Source organism: Micromys minutus (assembly GCF_963924665.1).
Source record: "Micromys minutus genome assembly, chromosome: 1".
Taxonomy (NCBI): Eukaryota; Metazoa; Chordata; class Mammalia; order Rodentia; family Muridae; genus Micromys; species Micromys minutus.
Genome location: NC_137969.1, coordinates 148,188,208 through 148,195,188, shown reverse-complemented (window position 1 = coordinate 148,195,188; position 6,981 = coordinate 148,188,208). Strand labels below are relative to the sequence as shown.

At 43.0% G+C, this 6,981-nt stretch overlaps 1 pseudogene across 1 annotated transcript; it reads right to left on the bottom strand.

Annotated features, from left to right (window-relative positions):
* Positions 1–2,910: 2,910 nt before the first annotated feature.
* Positions 2,911–3,297, bottom strand: LOC308423357 (large ribosomal subunit protein eL32-like; annotated as a pseudogene). Its single transcript has one exon. The product of its transcript is annotated as a large ribosomal subunit protein eL32-like (transcript).
* Positions 3,298–6,981: the final 3,684 nt, after the last annotated feature.

The window sequence follows — 6,981 nt, the reverse complement described above, 5'->3', positions numbered from 1 at the left end:
TAGAAAGAGCAAGTCTGAGTGAACATACAGAGGGAAAAGACTGTGAGAGATGCTGGGAATCTGCTGTAAGAATAAATTCCTAATACAAAACTAAAGCACCGGGAATGGGGTGGGGGAAGAGTGGGACTGATATGCTGAAGTGCCTGGGGTCAGTAACAAAGATGGGGGAGGAAATGCTGTAGTAGAGCAACCTCATCAGTTCTTATCAGGAACCAGGACTAACAAAGAACCATACAAATGTGTAAACCCTAACAAAATTCTTCCACTGAGTGGCCAGCCATAGGCGAGCACCTCGAATAAAAAGAAGTGAGACAGCTCGGCAGTTGAGTGTGCTCTGCTCTTGCAGAAGACCTGAGTTCAGTCCCTGCACCCAAGAAAGACCAGCTTACAGCCACCTAGAACTCTAGCTCCATCAGACCCAGTGCCCTCTTCTGGCCTTGGTGGGTATTGAACTGTGCAGATACACAAATGCAGATACTTCAAGCTATTTTTTTCTAAAAGAAAAGTGTAAAGGTACGATAAATTGCAATAAGCTATGTGAAACATATGAACATAACTAGGAATTAGTATCTAAAACAACAAAAATCAGTCAAAACTAATAGAAAATGGAGGAAAGGAGAATAGTAGATCATTTGTGGGAATGTGCCTTGGTTCCCTTCCCTGATACTGTGATAAATACTTTGAAAAACACAACTTAAGAGGGGAGAAAAGTTACTTTAGCTCATAGTCCATCATCCCAGGGAAGTCAAGGCAACAGCTTGGAGCAGCTGGTCACATCACATTCACAGCCAGGAAGCAGAGAGAGATGCATGCACTGTCTCTACTTTAGAATCTACTCTCTGGAGAACGGCTCTGTCCACAGTTAGGTAGGCTCTCCCACATCAGTCAACATAATCAAGATAGGCATGTCTTGTAGGCATCCTGTAGGCATGCCCAAAGGCTGATCCAAGCAATTCTAGATGCTACTGGATAGAAAATTAACACAGTGTGCTGGCTACTTTTATGTCAACCTGACACACATTAGACTCATCAGAGAGGAGGGAACTCAGCTGAGAAAAAGCCTCCCTAAGACTGGGCTGTAGACAAACCTGCAGAACATTTTTTTTTGATAAATAATTTATGTTGGAGAGGCATTGACCCTTGTGGTCAGTTCTACTCCTCGGCTGGCAGTCCTGGTTTCTATAATAAAGGAAGCTAAGCAAATGAGGAGGAGCAAGCCAATAAGCAGCATCCCTCCACGGTCTCTGCATCAACTCCTGCCTCCTGGTTCCTGCCCTGTTTGAGTTACTGCCCTCACTAAATTGATGATGAAGTGTGATGTGGAACTATGAATGAAATTAACCTTTTCCTCCCCTAGCTACTTTTCACCATGGTGCCATTAGAGCAACAATAACCCCAACTAAGTTGCACAGACTATCCAGACTGTCCAAGGGAAGCCCAAAATGATGAGCAAGCAGTGATATGGGCAAGAAATAAAAACAATCACAAAATGTCCAGGAAATGAATGGACATAGAATGTACAATATTAAGCAGTCACCTTGTCTCAGAAAGGAGAAAACAAACAAACAAACAACAACAATAAAAAAAAACCACATGTTCTCTCTCACATGTGGGCTCTAGCCTACAGTGTATACATGTATGTGTGTAAACAAATGTACTGAGAGCACAGTATATGTAAAAAGGGTGCCCACAAAAGGGAAATATCAGGCCATGACGAAGGAACAAATGAGGTCCTGAAAGATGATATAAAACTCACTGTTTTTCTAGTTTTTACTCTTGTGATTTTTCATTGTATTATATGTGTGTGTGTGGTGTGTGTGTCTGTGTGTTGGATACATGCAGAAAAATATAATTGAAAGTTAAAGAATAAAAATGATGTATATTGATTGACTTTTCCCTTTCAGAGGCAAAAAGTCATGAAGATAATCCCAAATGCTGGCAAGGATACTGAAGCCTCCTGCACTGCTGATGGTGTTGGATGAGAGAAACACACTCTCCAGCAGCACTGATGGAGATGCTCTGTGGCTCTGTGAACCTCCTGTGTACACTTCAGAGAAACCCTACAGCAGTCCGGTAAGCACTTCTCCACGGGGTTTCCAGGAAGCCGGTCTTTCACCAGGTGATAATATCTAACCCATACCTTTATACCATCTCTCTTCCTGATCCCAAGTGCACATTTTGATCTCTGCGCTATATACAGACATAGGTATGATAGGTAAATGTAGAAGATATAGGTATATCCAAGTGCATCCTCAGCATCTACTCTGTGGTATGTCCACTATGCCATGTACAAAATGTCACCCTTTCCTGTGACCTTGCCCACACAGATACTGTGTTCTTCACTTTGCTCACTGGGGCTCCCCAAATGAAATGCCCAAATTCATCTTTTAAAACCTCTGTCATCGTTTATTGAAGAAATGCACCAGTGCCCTGGAAATTCTCATTAGCTGCTGTAGTGCCTTTCCTACGGCCTGTGCACGGCTTCCCTTTGCTGACCCTCCTCCCCCTCAAGGCTGTGTGTGGGGCCCCTGCTCTAAACTGGAAAGGCCTCAGATGGTGCGCGGGTCCTTTCCGACTCGGTGCTTCTCATTCTGGAGGCATCGTTAAAATATCTGAATTCCTTCTGCAAAATAAACCTGAAAACTATCTTCGAGTACTCTTGATTTGGGGTCTTGACTTGAGATATCCTGAGTTTATTCTGCCTTTTGTTAACCTTGGTTCCCAATAAGAACAGATGCTTTATTTTTTCAAACCCAACTTGTTGCTAACAGGGACCTGGCTACCCAGGTCCTCTGGCTGCTGTCACTGCCTACCATCAGACAGCACAACCACTTGGTTGTTGTTGGGTTTTTTTGGGGGGGGGGGCAGTTTTTGTGGTTTTATTTGAACTTAAAACGTGCACACAGCCGTCTACTCATTTTCTTCCCTGCATAGCCTGGCGTTGGGATCGGCGACTCTGACGGCCAGCTGTGCTGCTCTTTCCGGTTCTTAGAGGACACATTGTGAGCAATCTCAGCACAGTAAGATCACATGAGAGGCACTTCCAGCTCCATGACACTGTGGACCAGAAACTTACGGAAGCCACTAGGCAGCATGCGCTTGGGTTTTGTCACTGCAGTAACCAGTGTTGGGCGTCAGGATCTGGCCCTTGAATCTTCTCCGCACCCTGTTGTCGATGCCTCTGGGTTTGTGCCAGTTTCCCTTGATTTTCACATATCGATCTGACTGGTGCCTGATGAACTTCTTGGTCCTCTTTTTGATAATCTTGGGCTTCACCAGAGGCCAGAGTGCAGCCATGATGCCGCAAAATAGATGGCAGCCACCTCGCAGGCAGCGACGAGGAAGCATACAACCACACTTAAAGGCCAAACTTGAAACAGTAAAGAAAGGCACGGTCCAAGGGGGTGTTTCACAGCGTTAGGGTCAGAAATGCCACTGTAACACAAGGACATTTGTTTTCGGGGTCTGGAGAGATGGCTTAGTTAAAAAGCACCTTCCACACAAATATGGGGGTCCTGAGCACAAATCCCCTGCCCCACATAAAAAGCTTGCTGTGGTAGCATAGGCCTATAACTCCAGCACTGGGGCAGAGACAGGGAAATTTCTGAGGTTCCCTGGCCAGCCAGCCTTGTTAAAACCACTGAGTTCCAGGTTCAGTGAGAGACCCAGTCTCAAAAAACAAGGTGGAGAGTAACTGAGAAAGTTACCCAACATTGACCTCTGGCCTCCGGGCTCTCACTCATGCAAGCACACACACACACACACACATACACAAACATACAAACACACACACAAACACACATACTAACACACACACAAACACATATACAAACACACGAATGCACACATACACAGGTACAAGAGCCACATTTTTCACACCAGTTACTTAAATTTCTAGTCACCAAGGTACTTCTAGAAACATCTCTGGCACACATAAATAGCTTCAAGCTACTTTCCATAAGAATTTTAGTTCAATGATCCCCGTTCCACCATTTTAACTGTCATTCACAAAATCTCTTTTCATAGCCACCGTGTTACAGAAAAGGCAACGCACCAAGAAATATCATTTAAAACAAACATGCAATCAAACAAATTCATACTTGGGGGCTTCTACAGATCAAAGAACTCATTCCTACAACCAGCAAAAGAGCTCATAGAAAGTGGGGTAGACCAGAGGAGTTCAGAGCACCATCCAGAGCCTACAGTATGCAGATCTCGTTTGGGTTCAAACAAATACATATTAAAAAGAAATTCTTAAGCCAGGTGTAATGCCTCATGTGTATAATCCAAGCACCAGGGAGGACTTCCGAGTCTCAAGCCAGCCTGGGATGCAAAATTAGCTCCACATCAGCCTGCGCTGCAGCGGATTGACCCTGTTTAATAAAAAGGAAGGAAGGAACATTCATAAGACCTCGAAAGGAAATTTAACCCAAAGTGGATGTTAAATTATATCAAAATTTTTACTAATTTTGTTATCTGTGATCATGACATCACAGTTCTATTTTTTTGTTTAAAAAATGCCTATCTATTAAACAGTCCTGGGGAATAAGATAAAGTGTCTCCTGCCTGAGATTGCTTGAGTGGCAGTAAATGTCTGGAAGGGAGGAGAGATGACCAACACTGATAAGAATTAATCATTAATAACTAATATAAGTAATAACTAATGCTGAATGATGGCTGAGTGGGTCTCCCTTTCTCCTTTTGCATGAACTCAGATATTCTTCTATACTAAAATGTTTTGCTTTGCTTTTTCACTTTGTTTTCAAGGAACTGCAAGAGGGTAGAAATTGTATTAGACCTCTGTCACAAATACCCAAAACCATCTCTAGAATAGAACAAACTCGGCAAGCAAGCTGACGGAAGGGACCAGGCTCTCCACCCCAATCAAGATCGACTATTCCATCCACGGCACTGGTTGTCAACTTGCTTTATGGTGGGGACTCTTTAACACAGGTCTTCATGTGGTGACCCCAACCATAAAATTAATTTTAGTACTACTTCATAACTGTAATTTTGCTTCTGTTACATTATTGTTGTAATGTAAATATCTGATATACAGGATATCTGATATGCAACCCCTGTGAAAGGGTCATTCAGCCCCAAAGGAGCTGAGACCCACAGATTGAGACCCACTGATCCAAGGCCTTCAGAAGCCTTAGTGCTTGCCTTCCTTTCATGTGCAAGGGTCTCGTGTATCACCAAAGCTGTTTTTTCATCAGTTTCTTACAAACCCTAGTTTTAACCTAGGTCATGATAAACCGTCATGGCTTTAATACTGTTGTGACTAGGGGTTGAGAGACTATCAGGACAGGCCCATCCCCCTCTGGAGCTGCACCTGGTTTGCACCTGTCAGCAAGCATCCAATGAGTCACCTAAACCAGAGAAAGCCACTGATAGACCAATGAGCTGGTTCTGAGTCCTGAGGATGTCTTCCTTGTGACAAGATCAGCATTGAGAATGAGAGAGATTCTGACGTTGCTCATACAGGCATATTTGAGACTCCAGGGCATAGTCAGGAGAAAAAAAATGTGAGCTGCCTTTTTACATTACGTAGGGGTCAACACAAAAGTGAGAAGCTCTTATAGTCTGTGCTTTTAAAGGTCTATGAAAATATAGCATGCAAAATCTTTTTCATAATCAAGATAACCAGAACCTTTAGGCTCTGAATAGCACTTAGAAAAGCAATCAAATTATACCTGGGTCCAGCAAATTACTAGAGATATGTTTAGGGCTTCCTACTCTAGGGTAGAGTGAGCACTGTGACCAGCTATAACTTAGGACACTCTAGTTTTCCAGGAAAGAAGAAAGACTGCCATGAACATAGGTCATCTTGGGCAACCCGAATGGAACCCAGGATCATTTCTCACTAGCTCCTGAATCCCCAACAATCTTAAAATAAGTGGTCCCTGCCTCCTGATGTGGTGGTTCATTAGGCACAGGCTTGACTCAAAGTTATGTTCATTAATGCATAATCATCCAAAGACATAAGCAATGGACAAGAAAACCAGGTACCTACCAAAGAAATGAGCTAGTTTTTAGGGTTTTCCAAGGAGAGACTTTGCACATTGTAGATTGATGTGGTCAGGAAAGGCTTCAAACAGAGACATTCAAAGGGAGCATGACAAGATGTACTTAGGCAAATAAGAAGCTAGCCATCCTGGGGGTTTGTACATGCTGTGGGTTGTTGTCTTTATATGCCTTTAGACCTTCACTCATTAAATATCATTCAGGTTTCAGTCCTTTAGTTGGAGAAATCCAAGTACAGAATGGAGCTTGCTACATGTTTCCACTCATGATCTCTTTCACCTCCACATTCAATTAGACAACCCACAAGGAATCATAGGCCCAGTTTTTTAAAATTGGTCAGGCAGGAGTCAGGCAACTTGCCCAAATGCATATACTGGGAAGCAAAACCAGGATCTCAAACCTGAACCACCTTGATCCAGAGGTTAGACTTTTTTCAAACATTTACTTTTATGTATACAAGTGCTTTGTATGTATGTATGTATTGGAACTATGTGTGTGCAGAGGTCAGAATAGCACCAAATCCCCTGGAACTGGAATTATAGATGATTGTGAGCCACCATGTGGTTACTAGGAACTAAATTCTGGTCCCGTTAAGAACAGCAAGTGCTCTTAGCCTCTGAGGTGTCTCCCCAGGCCCTGGAGACTGAACTCATAGATATGATGCTTTGTGAGAGAAAGCTTAAAGACAGGAACAAAGTTTAAAATGTATTTTGATGTAAAAATAAAAAAAACAAGGTTTTTGGGGGCTCTGAGACTTTTCCAAAACACCCCATTCTTAGAATGTGAGACCCTAAAGGCACAGAAATGGTTAAAGTCAGACTCAGAGACTTTCCATCCCAAGGCTATGAGATCCTGCCTGTGCCTGACAAATAAAAACAATGGCCCAGAGTAATTCTCAGAAAAAATAACCACAGAGTATATCCTGGCTATGAGGTCATAAGCCAAGCTCAGGTC